We start from the raw sequence: 15225 nt of genomic DNA on the forward strand, positions 1-15225 counted from the left end.
GGAATTATCTGGCTATGGTTGATTTGGGTTGTATTAACATCCAGAATGTTTCTTCCATTCCTGGCTCATTGCAGTATTAGATTGCACTGGTCTAATTAAAATGGAATTTACATCCACTTAAAAAGTTTTTTAAAGGTCTGGAGAATGGGTCAACTAGAAAAAAAAATGAACAGCATGAAGTGATTATTATTCTAAGATAAATATACTTGTGGGTTAAAGAAAAGAAAGTCCTTTCAACCAACATTTCGGTCCTGAAGGACCTACAACACAAAACTCTCTATCCCTATAACTTGTTCTCAAATACTGTTCAGTGCCTCAACTCAGGGATAGCCATTCTCTTTTAAGTCATTTTGTTTGGTTCCCTCTGTTGAATTACTACAACAAAAAATTATTTGATCATTCTATTACTTTAGAGAGAAAGGCAATATATTCTTCTTTAGATGGGCTTGTCTGTCTTGATAGGAAACAACTGAATGGATGCATGAAAGGAAAGCAGGATAAATCTGCTGTGAGGTTCAAAGACACTAAAAGATAAATTAAAGGGATTTCCCAAAGTCTTCATTTTGACACCAAAGAAGTAGTTCTAAATGAGTAAATGGCTTACCCAATCTGATTAGGACATACAGAACTAGCAGATGGAAGCATAGGTGGCGAAGCAAACATTTGGGAAAGTAATTAGGCCCAAATACCTGCATAAGTGAAAATAACTAGTGGAAGTCACAGCACCTTACACTTGGGATCTTTTCTCATTCCTATTTAGGAAGCGCCAAGATAAACACACTACCTATATACAAGAATTGTATCAAGAGTGTACTGGAGCCACCAAAACCAGCTTAAGCATGCAAATTAAAAACTATGTCAAGTATAGTTCCCCTGTCTCAAGTAACATGATCATTAATTGTTCCTCTGTAATACTGAATATAATTTAAGTAGTATTTCAGTAAATAAACTGTGAAATTTGAAGATAGAAAAAGGGTGAAACACACTTTTGTATTATGAGTAAATATGAAAAGAAATGAAGCTTTTAAGTTTTTTTTCTCCTTAAAAAAGGCAAAAGCATAATCTTAAAGTACTGTGGCACTAACAGAAGACAAACTATTAAAAAAGGAAACTTTTTAAATACCTTGAATTTTCAAACTTGTTAGAACATCAGTATTTTCAGACTACAGAAAAACTCAGAAAGATGAGAATAATTTTAAAGTATTTTTACGGAAGCCAAACAACCCAACACACACTCTGCATAGATTATCTCTCCTGTGGCCAAAGCACTGACGTTTCAAGTATCATTAAGACCCCTTTCAAAAATACACTTGAGACAGCTTTTGAATGGGCATTCCATCAGGTGTTTAAAAGAACTGAATAGACAATTTGGTATTCTGGAAAAGTCGTGCAGTCTAATACATCCAGCTAACTGCTACAGTAGCATTATCATGGCTGAGCAACAAAGGGCAGCGTATTCTGCCAATAGCTTTAAGGTGACCTTTGCAATGCTGACTAGTCCGTCAGGTTCCATCTCTGAGATGCAAGGAATAGACAGAGATGGTTTATTAACTGAGGTAGGAATTAAAAACTAGGAGGCTCCAAGAGAAGAAATTTTACATTCAGGAAATGGAGACTTCCTTTCCTTAAGGAGAGAACAAATATCCCAGGAAATCAGTCCATGATCCTCTCCAAATCTTCAGTCTCCTATGGTGAGAAACATCTAAATATCATAACAGCAGCAGGAATTCTACATGTTCTTGATTTCCCCCTCAGCAACATTTTTAATGACTACAATGAAAACCTAACTGGGAATGGGGAGGACAGGATCGATGCCTTGAGCTCCAGGAAGCTGAAAGAAGGTGTTGACACAAACTGTGACCAGCGCCAATTTACTTAGAGGTAGTTTCCAACCAGGGCCAGCAGGATGAATCTACAGCTTTCAGGAGGGCAGCAAAAGTGGGTCAGAGAAACCATTCTGTACTGAACTAAGAAATTTCAAGGGTCACCTGAAGAAAATCTGCCTATGAAAAGGTACTTTTCAATTCAAGAAAGTTAACTGTGACTGTGGCACAGTGACATGCTTAAACTTGATATTCTCTTGGGGATGAGCAGGCTTTGAAGCTCATAATAAACCTAAAATGGTTCTGTGGAATGTTAGGGCTTAATGTAGATGGTTGGTGCCACTGTCATGCCTGTACAGAAGTATGTCAACTTGGAAATAACTGCATTCACAGCTCCAGGGTATTTAGAATAGAAGACTTGCTCTTCTATTTATTTTTTTTTATTAAGAATTTCACTTTGAACCATAAGAAGAGCTGCGTTACATTTCAACTTGGTTAGCCCAGCTAACATTCAAAAACACTGCAGTTTAGAAAGGCCCCAGTGTTTGCCACCCACTTGTCTGTGTTGCCTGTACATTATACCATCCTTAAACAGTATAAACACAGCCAAGAGAGAATGACCGCTTTAAAATAGCCTGGCATGTGAAACAAGAAACCCTTCTCTCAAACACAGGCATAAATATTATTTTAAAAAAATTAATATTATCTCTCAGGTGTATTGTTTCATCCTCCCCTGTCACCACCCCCTTGCTTCAGTGCTCCCCTCCTCTTGTATTAAAGATATTTTATCTAATTCCCAGTTGAAAGGTTTCTGAAAGTGTTAAGTCACAGCTGTGTTGATGCTGAACTTCTTGAAGGTGGTGTTCCAACATCCCTCTGACACACTGACAGATGTTTTGTTAGAAGCTGCACCAGCTCTTGATTTGAAATACCTGCCTTAATAGAATACTACGAAATGTTAATCTCTGGTCTTTTCTCCAGTTCAGCTCTTCTCTGCAGTCCTGGAAGCAAACCAACAGCTTGTTATGTTTACAACAGAGATGGCTTCCTTCTGATTGGGTTTTGACACTGTCCAGTGACAAGACCCTAGACAGAACCGAGGCACACCTAGGTCCCATTTGCAGATCATTTTAACAAGATGTTCTTGTTTCCTGTTCCCACGAAAATCAATAACAGGATGACCTTCAATTTGAAATTCAAACCAATTAATTACCTGTTCTGTTGAAAAAGTTGATATCTGATTTGCCTAGAGAATTTCAATTATGAATAGATTATTTCCTTTAAAGAGCCCCTTCAAAAAATATAGACAGGCATTGAAAACCTCATCTTATACAATATAAATGATGCTTTCTTGAAGCAAGGATAAAATATTGGCCTAGCACGAATTAGTATGGGGAAGTTTTCCCCTTGTGGTCCATCTCTTCCTTGTGACATCATAATCAATTGCCTGGTAAATTATAGCAATCCCGCAAAGATTTGGGGCCAAGAATTCACTGCTTAAAGGTGAGATGAAAAGCTTTTTACAGTTGAATTCAGCTTTTTGTCTATGTCAATTACTTACACAAATCATGGAATTCTTTTCAGGATTTAGAAATCTCCTTTTCTTTCCCCATAACTCTTAAAATCCTTACATTTCCACCTTTATTTAAATCATTTGACTATTTTCATTTTGCCCACACATTTGATTTTTTTCTTTGGATATGGGTCACAAGGAAAAAAAGCTATATATCAAAACCAGTAACACCAGAAATATATTTACTAAATCTTTTCTTTTAATTGTGGGGAGGGAAAAAAAAATGAAGAATTCAGTTCATCTCAGTGGGGAATTCCCAAGATGAATGATCACATGCAATGAAACTATTATCTTCATCCATTAAAATATTATCTAAAACAGAGGTTTCTCTCTGGCAGCCAGTGGGCTGAATACAGCCTGCAGATGAGTTTTGCTTGGACCACACAGTTTTTAAAATATTTGAATAGGTTGCCAAGATTTCAAAATCAAGAGATTTCATATAAAAAATTGGATTTCTGGCTTCTCATTAAAAAGAAGAAGAAGAAGAGCTGGCAACATGAGGCCTGCACTCTCACCTGGCAATGACTGGCTGCAACCAAGGAGCAGCTACCTCACTGTGGTTGAGACGTAGCTTTCTGGTTCACCACGGTCCCCACTAGACCCACTCCACTGGTTTAATTCTCTTTACCTCCACATGGCCCTTCTAGGCAACTCTTGATCTTTAAACTTTCATACTACTGCAAAGAGTTCGCAGAGTTTGTGGAAGAAAGTAACAAGAGGGTTCTTAAACAGAGATTTAAAAATACATACTTCTTGAGTTTGTATCACAGAAGCCAATCGGTAGCAGGTTTCATTCAAAATAGAGTTGTTCAATAAAATTTAAGCATGAAGCAAGAGACTCATTCTTGTAGTTTTTTGTTTTGTTTTATTAAAGATGGGGCGGTCTCCCACTATACTGCCCAGCTGGAACTTGAACTCCTGGGTTCAAATGATCCCCCCAAACTAAGCCTCTTAAATAACTGGGATTATAGGCATAAACCACCACACCAAGTCATTTTCATAACTAAGAAGTGTTTTAAATGGTAAATTCAGAACTGGTGACCTAGCTCTGTAGGGTGATGCAACAAGCTTTTATCCTGTTCGCCAATCAACCACATTCTTCTCTGCAATCCAGAAAAGATGTCCATGGCAAGCTATTACTCAGATTGACATCCATTTTACAACCTCACATGTTAACACTTCTGCACTTCCTTGCTAGAGCTATCACGTACTTAAGTGAAAACGGACCCTAATATGAAAACAGGATATGTCTTCAAGGTAAATTTTTAAAATCAACATTTAAAATGCATAAATAGCATCATAACAAATACTTATCTTCACTGACTCCACATGTATGCCACCATCTGACATTTACATCAAATAGCCACTTTTGTAGGTTTCAAATGACCTAAAAAGTCATGGCAATATTTCTTTAAAAATGACTGTTACTTAGAAGCAGATGTCTATGACAAAATCACCATGTACTTGTTTTTATTTGCTCTTTCTCCCAACTGAAAACAAGTGCAAGGAGAAACTTTCTTATATTGCGTTATTTCCATTCAACCACAATGTCACAGCATTTCTACATATTAGTGGGTTTTACAAATTTTAAATATCCCATTTAGCAGAAAGAAGAAAGTAACTTTTCATTTTACTCAACTATATTAAAAACAGGTTAACTCTGATGTATTACTCCAGTCGAGGGAAAGCTTAGATGTTCATGCAAATTGTACGATGTAGGCTATGACCAGTGATATATCAACTTACTAGAGTAAGATTTGGATCAACTACAGGGTAGTGTTTTATAATTATGTTTCATCATTAGACCACATGCTTGAAAGATTATTTTTTTAATTAGGTGCTTCCTTCCTAAGAGAAACATTTTTTCTTTCATTTTTACCTAAAGAAAGTAATCCTTGAACATATGCCAAATATACTTCACAATCAGACTTTAATCCCCAAATTCTCTTGATTCTTAACAACTTCAACAACTTTAAGTAAACAGTTCACAAAATCATAACGATTATACTGCATTCCTTAACCCCTAGTTGAACAGGAAAAGAGAAAATACCCATGAATACAATTTCAGGCCTGATACCTGAGTGACAGTATGATATATTCCTTATGGGAAACATTTTTCCTTAATTTCCATTATATTTGAAATTTGAGCAATTAGAAACAGACACCTGGAAATCCTTTATTAATTTACCTCTCTCCTCTCCTTTTACACTTCTTTCCAAACAATTTCTTAAGGTGCTTTTTAAGTTGAAGATCTTATAGCACAGCATGCATTGTAAAGGGTCCTGAACCAATGTTCACATTATTATATTTACTTATTTGCTACAATCTGAGCCTAAACTTATTTTCTTTTTAAAGTTTGGGGCTTTGTTTAAAAAGAAAAATAACACTTCATATGTAAGTACTGAGTAAAATAGTAAAAGAAAAAGATTAAAACAAGAATTCTAGGCAAAGTATAATTCATGTTGATTTACCTTCTACATCATTCCAAAAAGCAAGTTTTGGAAAACACACAATCAATTCCTTCCCTTGATGACCAAAGCTCAAAGGGGGTCTCCTCAGGTTCACATCATAGAAACTGACTGCAAATATGTAAGCCAGTTTAGAAGACTCCTGGTTTTATTACTTTTGTTTGCACTATTGTTTTAGGATGAAAATAAAACATAATGATAGTGAATGTTTAATTTTATGTAATCTGTGTCCTACGGGGAGAAAAGTATTTCTCTCACTAATTCCTTTCTATTAAGCACTGATTTCTACAAAAGGATATCTCAGTGGAACTTATGTTGAAGAATCATCTCGACACTCTGCATTTGTAAAGAAATAAGATCAAAAGTACTGGAACACTGGCACACACAGGAGCAGTGGGTTATCAGAATCCTCAGAAGGCAGGCAGCAGTTGGTTTATTAAGAAATTATTTAAAATAACTATTTACACAAGCCAAAACAGCCAACTTCTCACTTTTAACAAAAGGGTGTTTTTAATACAGTGAACATCCAAGCGTCTCTGGTCATGAGAAAACCTGGAATATATTATACATGCATGAATGTGGCCGGGATGCAGGATATAGGATGTGCTTCCTATCAACAGATTAACACTTCATTTTCATTACTCTAATCTCACCACGGGCTGTGAACACTCTCTTTTTCTTATTTGAACAACAATGGTGCATGAAAAACCAAGCTGACAGGCAGGCGGGGTTCATTAAATGCACAAGGCCTTTATTCCCATAACACATCTCACCTGTAAGAAGCCAGGGTTCTGGCTTCCAGGCTGCCTACTGAAACAAGCTCTCCCAGATGTTGGACTTCTAACTCTTCTACCCCTCTTCCCACTTAATTTATAATAAATGTCAAAGATAAAGTAAAAATGAAAAACTCTTCTCTATGAAGAACTCTATTTAGTAGATAATAGGACTGGTAACATATTTTAAGATTTATCCAGTCCCATGATTAGTTGTCAAAGGTGTTCAGAAGAACAACAAAAAAAAGTGGATAGGAAGGGAAATGTTGATGTTTGAAGTCTGAGTCAGCATTTCAGCTTGGTGTCTCTTTCCCAAATTTTTAAAAAAATTTGAAAACTTATTTGAACAAAATTGCAGTTTCCCGCATGTTGAAAATGGCAATGACAAAATAAGAAACAACTGTCCGACTTCCCAATGAATGACAATGAGCAATTTCATCAAAAAGCTATTCTCAAAGAGCAACAAGACTATCTGGCCTAAGGCACCAGTATTGTGAGATTCCTAGGATAGGATGCCTCTTAAGAGTGACCCATCCACAGGCTGATTGCATTTCAGAGTGTTATTTACAAATCCTCACCACACCTAAAAATAAATCACTTAATTGTCATCAACCTGCCAACAAATAAGGTAAGACACTTTCCGCGTGCCTATTCACCACCTATAAATGCACTACCACGTGACAATATGGGATTTTTCATATTTTCCATATCAAGGCAGTAAGTCCTTTTCCAAAGTCTGGAACAGGACTTTGGTTTTGTTTCTTTCTGGTACTCTTTCTGTACTTGCTGTAGGTATTTATACCTACAAAAAGAAGAAGAAGAAGAAGAAAAGCAAAGCAATATTAAGATGATATACCAGATAACACTGCTGATTCTGAGTTATGTTCTGACATGAAGTTCAATAAAAATAATGTTTGCAGGCATTCTTCCTGAAGGGACATTCTCATGAACACACTTGGTGTATACTCACTCCCCATATCTTGAAAATGGCATCCCAATCATGCCCACTGCCCTCTGGCACTGGCAGAGGGCACATCAGTGGGCAGCTTTCTTTACCCATGCCTGATTAGGTGCCCCAAATAGCCATCCTAATGATGCAACTCAATTAAATCTTTCTTGCTTTAATTTTAATAGAAGAAAAAAAAACATTATTAAAATCCTGCTAATGGAGGTTCTCGTTTTAATATTAGTTTTGTTATTAGGTTAAGCCAGCTGAAAGTCATTATTTTTTGTCAAGTAAAATATTCATTACCCTGAAATTTTTCTTTGAAGACACCCAGTTCAAGCAATCTGATCATCAAATGTGAGTCTTGAGAACTATCTAGAGAACCAAAAGCCACTAAAAGGCACTTTAGCAAAGTTGAAAAATTCATGACAATCACACAACATAATAACAGGTAAATACTGGAAGCCATGTCTTCCATATAAAATACTTTTTGATCTTTTCAATTTTAATAATCTCTATGCCTTGTGAGACAATGAGTTAACATTTACTAATACAAAAGGGCACTGAATCCTCCTTAGGTGTTACATGTCTTACATTTCCATTTCATAACGTCATCCGTTCATATTGGCCCTGCCATCAGTTCAATTCCTTTTCTAAGTGTTCCAGTTAACTCTTATCATCTAGTTTGTTTCCATCATATCCTCTACCTAATGTACCGCCCCTTTTGTTTTCCTCCTCCTAAGAAACTGCTGTCGTGTAGATATTAAGTCTTATAGTATAAAATAGTAAGTCTATAGTATAAAATAGTAAATCTTATAGTCCAAAAAAAAAAAAAAAAGGAAAAGAAAGCAAAATCTCTCTTCAGTTATCAGCTAAGCACTTTCTTACACAGGCTAAGGATCAAAATGAGCTGCCTTTCAGCAACTCTGAATGATAAGCCCAGGCCCCTGCTTAAAGAACCCTTCTAACAGCACAGCTTGTGACAGTCCCTCTGTCACCACATATATGAGGATAACTCCTCTTTCCCTACATCTCTGCTAGAAGGATGGACTGGCAAAAGGTTGATTTATTCAGTTATTATTAGTCATAGGTACATTTCCATCTCTTCAAATTAAGTCAAAAGGAGCCAGTAAAAGTAAGGAAGAATTTAGAATAAGAAAAATGAGGAGAAAGGAGAATAAAGTCAGAAAAAAATTAGGTCTCTGAGAAAAATAATAGGAAGTTAGAACACACTAACCTGTATTTAGGTCATTAAGTAAATTTCTATCAACAAAAAAATAATAAGATTTATAAATCAACACCCCCCCATGACACATAAACCCTAAAGACAGTAGCAAAATAACATTATACAGTTCCAAAGTATTGAGTAAATAAGATGTTAGATACACTCAAGGGAATCAGTAGTTTCAATGAGTAACTTCCTACAGCTCAAGATTATTTTCCTTTTCTTTACAGAGAAAAATGAAAAACTGATGGGCTTAATTAAAGAAAAACAAAGGCATATTATTTTGTTGTTAAAGGATCAATTCTTTTTTTTTAATTGGAATGATGATTAATAAGCTGAGAATCTGATTTCTAAACTCGTCAGTTTGAGTAATGCGTTGTTTTTCCAGGAGCATTTCCATTAAGGAAAACTGTGAATGAAGCAAAAGATACAGTGTTTCCCCTCTTCTCCAGATCCCTGCACTCTGTGGCATGAAATGCTACACACAGCGTTTGAACAGAATGACACTGCACACTGTCCTCACCCAGATGAACGCCAGTCATAAATTTTTCACCTGAGGGTTTCAATGTACACTATGAAATTTGCGAGGCTTCCTACAGGGAACATACAAATTAAAAAAAGAATCAATACTTTTATCTTTTCCTATTCTCTAAAATTTCTTTTAAATCTGGAAAGGTGACGGCAGTACAGGTCATATTCAATGAGGAAATGTGGGTTATCCAGATGTCACAACACGAGGCATCATTTTGGGAGTGTCATCTGCACCCTCCTCACATATTATGACTTCTTAAAGTTTGAGCTGCTCAGAATTTTTTTTTCTTAATTTTCCTGCACATTTACTAGTTTATCTTATTTGGGGGGAGGGGTCCCTCTGTTACTTGTTATTTTGCTCAGGCTGTTGTTTCTGAACTATGCCCCTTTCCCTTTTTTCCTCTTAAGCTCAGTAGTTATTAAAGTTCCTTGAACAAGGTCTCTGACTCCCTTTCCCCACCCCTCCAATCCCCAACTCCCAGGTCTAGTAGATGAGAATCACCAAACCAAATTTCCGCTTTCCTGGAAATAAAAATGGCGTCAGCTTTGGCAGACAGAGGTGAGATCAACCATTTCCACAACCAACAATCTTCTGACCAAGACCTAGAGAAGGGTGGTCACTGAGCAACAACGATCTACCACAAAAAGTACAGGAAAATTTGCACATGGTGAAGAATATACTCTTACACCCATAACAAACCAGGCTCCAAACCTTAAATGAAAGGAAATCTTGGAACCATTAAGTCCCACGTTCTTTCCACAATAACAAGCAGGAGTCCCAGAGAAAATTTCTTTCGCCAAAAAAGGCATCCCCAATTCACTGGTTTCACTACTGCCACAAAGTTCTCTGACAGCACTCTTTGGGTGCAGGGTGGGGGCGGGGGGTTAACTCCTTAAATAATTTAAACACTATGGTTCCGATTATGGGTACAAGGTAAAAGCAAATTCCAACTTCTTCTCATTCCCCTTGATATATGTTCTAATCTAGAGGGCCAGTTTCAGAAAATACCTCTATGGCTCTCCAGAATCATTATCTACTTAGGCTTACAAGGCATATACTGGCTAAAGCAGATTGTAACGGTGGGTGCCCACTGTAACTTTCTCTGAGTGAATGTGTGTAATGCACATCAGGTGGAGAGGAAGAAGCACTGCTAGTTTTGTTTTTCATTGAAGTGGATGACGCCAGCTCACTATCTATAACGGACTGTTCCTTTGGAATCGGCTCCCTGTGTCACAACGACCTGGCAAACTCGAATGCTTTCACTATCACTGGAGTCCTTGCAATCCTGCCTTGGCTGCCACCCATTCCCTTTTGCCCCAACTTCTTTGTGATGCCTTACTCAGCATCTAATTAGTTAGGGAGGATTTGCCGTGGCTCTTAACCCTGACACAGGAGTGGGAGGCTATACTGCTGTGGAAGCCCAAATCAGTCCTGTTACTGCATTAATCAATTTCCATAAAGCTATACATAAATAATTGGATTTATCAGTGAGTGTGAAGATACAATTATAAATACAATTATTAAAAATATCTATAATTATAGATAAGATATCTAGACCTTTAGGGATTTGGTTTTCAACTGTGGTTACTTAAATCACCTTAGCAAAAGGTGGTAGGAATTATATAAACACAATGGACCTGTTTGCAGATGACAGAAAAATACAGTAGGTGAAATTGAATAATTTCAAAATGCTCACCTACTGTGTTCAATTTAAATGTCTCATGTTGAAAATAAACTTGAAATACATGCACAGGTTTTAACATATACTGCATACAAATCTGAGAATATATTTATGCATGCTTTATTTGCATTCATGTGGAATGCTATATGTACATGACCTACTACTTTCCCATTTCATTACAAACTAGACAGTACCTGTTAAGTGAAATCTGCATGTTAGCCATAGACTTGCAAAGTACAGGCCAAAACATAAGTACCTGTCTCTATGCTATAATTTCCACTTTAACAAATACCTGAATATTCTTATTTTGGTGTTATATTATCAAAATGTAAGAATTATATTTGAATAAATGACTAGTGTTTAAACTTCAAAATAAAACATATTAGCACTCAAACTAGAGGGAAACCTAAATCAAGGGTGGAAGCCTAATAATTCAACAGGCTAAAATTGTACGCCTCCTAATATAAATATTTATTTTAGCACAGAGATCATAAGGTTGGTCATTTTTTTTTAAAGAAAGACATGATTACCAAAATACACCAACTGTAAGGAGGGAAATAAAAGAGGAGGAGAGAAAAATTGCCGAAAGAAACCTAGGGATGGAAGATGCCTGGCAATGAAAGTCATTTTCAAAGACCATTAACTATCAACTGCTTTACTCAGGGCTCTTATTAAACAAGAAAATTCATTCTATGTTAAAGGAGATGTCTATTTTGAGTGGGATATGGTTTAGAATGAAAATGTATTGTATGAACTGTAAAGAATCAAACCACCATCACAATTAAGCATCTGACTTACAAGAAATACTGTATATGTGCCTTTTAAATTGTTAGTACTTAAAGTCAAATTATTTCTGGAGGGGCAGGAAGTCAGAAAAAAAACCCATCATTTTCATTTTAAAATATAAAACCCACAAAATGAGACTGTACTTTTGTCTTTATGAATTGAAAGAACTAACTATTGGGAGAAGAATTCATATTGAGCATGCTTTTAATGGATTCCAGCAATGTTGTTATATATTTCTTATAATATATTTTATTTATCATTTCTTTGAAAAATGCTAGATTTTATACTAGCAAGAAAGTTTACTTTGCTGTCATATCTCTGGTGAGCAGATGCTCTGGTATTAATATAAATCGCTGATTTAATTTTTAGCTTTCTTGGTTTGCCCCTCACCTATCTAGGAAATGATTTCTCTGGTGATAACTAACACATCATGCTAATGAGAGAATCTAATGCACAATAGAAAAATGTCACTACTAATAATATTTGCATGAAGTTAAATAAAGCAACTGTAAGAGAATGTCAGACAGTTGTTCTTTAATAAGACACAGTTTCACAATGAAATTATGTTGTTAATTTTGTTACATCATTGGGTGAATCCTAAATTACTACATAATGATGCACAGAGTCATTTATAATTCTTAGTATTTCACTTAAGTCTGAAAAGAGACCTTATTAAGGGATCTACATTTTATTTGAAACAGGTTAAATATACTTCACCAATATTAAAAGATAAATGCCTCTAGTAATTTGTGAAATGTGGACTATAGGACTATAGTCATTTACCTGTATGGTTTTGTTTCTCTAAAAAGACTTAAGAATTTAGACTATTCCATCTCTTGAGTTCATTAAAAGAATTTTATTTGCTATTTCTGTAAACTATAAAAAATACATAACAAATTGGAAAATCATCTTTTAAAGTCTAATATATATATACATATATTATATACACATATATATTCATGTTCTTGAACTTTCCAAAAGCAGGCCTTAATTGTTGCTTTTAACAGTATCTCATGAGCATATACTGGACAAAATAAGGTTCTGGGCTATAGGAAATGAGCAGAGAAGAGTGAAAGGTTTCTGGTCATTCTTGACCTGTCACTGATCAAACTGACCCAAGAACTCCTTTACAAAAGTCAATAGTTATGCCCTTCAAGGTTCTCAAATATTCATCTGAATATAAAGAAATGATTTTTTAAAAAAAGAAAATTAAGCTTCAATGTTGGAAGGAGGAAAATGTAGAAAGGAAAATGGAGTCAAACAGTCACATCTCAAACTTTAGGGAACATAATTAATCCCACCAAATCTAAACTGATTTTGGATTGTAATGTCTTTTTCTTAGCATTAGACAGAATGAAAGATTTATATTTAAAGAAATCCAACTTTGCACATATTAAATAAAGGATAAAGATTTTTACATCCCTGCTTCCCAATTTATCATAAGACACATTTCCCACAAATTTTTCTCTACTTAAATACTAAAAGTTTTTAAACATTTTATAATAGCCCTACCCATCAGTCTTTTCTAATGTTTAAAGAAATAATAAGAGAAATATTAGCTTTTATACTATGAAATTTGGAAATAAAAAATGTGCCAAATAAATGCTATTCATTTTATGAGCTGAATAAATTTTTACTTAGAAATTAAAATCATCTAGAAAAACCCTATTATGCCTTAGAAATGAGATATACAAAATCTTGCATACTTGATTAAACTGAACAAACTTTTTCCTGTAACAAAAATTGGCTTAATATGGATATTGAACTAATATTTCTCAAAATTGTTGACTTCAATAGTGTCTCTTACACACACACACACACATACACACACACACTCATGCTGAATCAGCACTGCTGATGAACTATAGGTAAGGAAAACAAACATTAAATATGTACAGCACACAGACTTAGATATATACATAGTTTGAATTTAAGTTTACACAATATTTATACAAACCGAAATGTCATCTTGAAGGAGAAAAACATACACATACACATGTTACTCATACCCTCTTTTACGTGCTTTCCAAAAATGCACAGAAGGTAAATATTTAGTAACCATGACAGGAAAAAAAGGGAGAGGGGGAATCGCTAACTACATTGAAATTTTAAAAAAATAATAAAGAAAACATATTAAAAATAGTTAAGTAATAATACATTTTTAAATTGTGATTTTTCAACCTTCATAAATAGTATAATTAATATTAGTTTTAAATGGCATCATTAAGCATAAATTACTTCCCTATAATTTGGTTATTTTCATATAGTCACCAATGCTCACTATTACACATACTTAATACAGGTACACACAAAACAGATTTTTGTATGCCCACACAGAAACAGCTGGATCAACGACATCATGACAGCTTAGTTGTACAAGTTTCTCTAAAAGATATATTTTCCTACTTTTGACCCATCATTTGTATAATTTACTTTTGTTTATTTTTTAGTAAAATGTTTTGCATGACTTAAAGTCTCCTTAGATTCAAATCTACTTGGAAATGGGCTAGTGCCAAAGAAGCAATCTAACACCATCTATGTGGTTCAATAGCCATTTATCAATTGATCATTATCTCTATCTGGTTTTATTAACTCTTTTCTAGCTAGAGGGAGACCAAAACCAATCTTCCCCTCCAAAACATACATACACACACACACACACACACACACACACAGAACCTCCACTAACTTAAGGAAAACCCTGAAGGTGACATCTAATTTTAAAAGTGTGGCACAAGTTATTTGGTTCTAAGGTTAGTGAAAACACAGTGTGTTCCAACCACAAGAGAGCCACCCAGGCAGGAATGTGCGGCAGAAAAACACCTCTCTCAAAGCATGCTGCACTGACAAGGAGCATCTCTGTAAAGAAATGAACTTTTCACTTGCAAGAATGGGAAATGGCACATAAAGAGTTGCTTATTGGGTTTATGTTGATTGTATTTAAATCCCAGCTTACTGTATCAGCAGTAATCAGGGTCCCTCTACAGGATGTCAAAATACACCTTATTCACATCCATTTATCCTATCTAGAACTCTGTGATAAAAATGTTTGCCATCTGAAATGCTGCAAGACTTGGCTATATGTTCTATCTTTGGCAAATGCATTTTAAACTTGTGGCAGTTTACAGTGTGACAAATTATTTTCTTTCTTTCTTCAGTCAACAATTTCAAAAAAAAACTAACTCAAACTATTTAATTTCTGTGAACTCTTACATACAAAAGAGGTCATTTAAAAAGCAGTTACAAAATGGGTGAACCATCAATTTCTTAAGCGTCGCCATCTACTTAAAATCCCAGTGTATGTGTCAGGACTACTTTCGTGCGGTGTGGATGATAAACTAAGTCTTGCTTTGTGTGGGTTTGGTGTAGGCTTTTGAAAAAGCAAGACGTGTCTAAGGAGGGAGGCACCAGGGAACTT

At 35.3% G+C, this 15225-nt stretch overlaps 1 protein-coding gene across 11 annotated transcripts in view; it reads right to left on the minus strand.

The window, feature by feature from the left end:
• Positions 1–15225, minus strand: part of Bnc2 (basonuclin zinc finger protein 2) — a 413122-nt gene that overhangs the window by 264769 nt on the left and 133128 nt on the right. The gene's annotated exons all lie outside the window — the stretch shown is intronic.

The sequence above is a fragment of the Marmota monax genome, unplaced genomic scaffold, assembly GCF_021218885.2.
Source record: "Marmota monax isolate L192 unplaced genomic scaffold, Marmota_monax_Labrador192_F-V1.1 WCK01_AAM20220418_F8-fsc00033, whole genome shotgun sequence".
Classification (NCBI taxonomy): Eukaryota; Metazoa; Chordata; class Mammalia; order Rodentia; family Sciuridae; genus Marmota; species Marmota monax.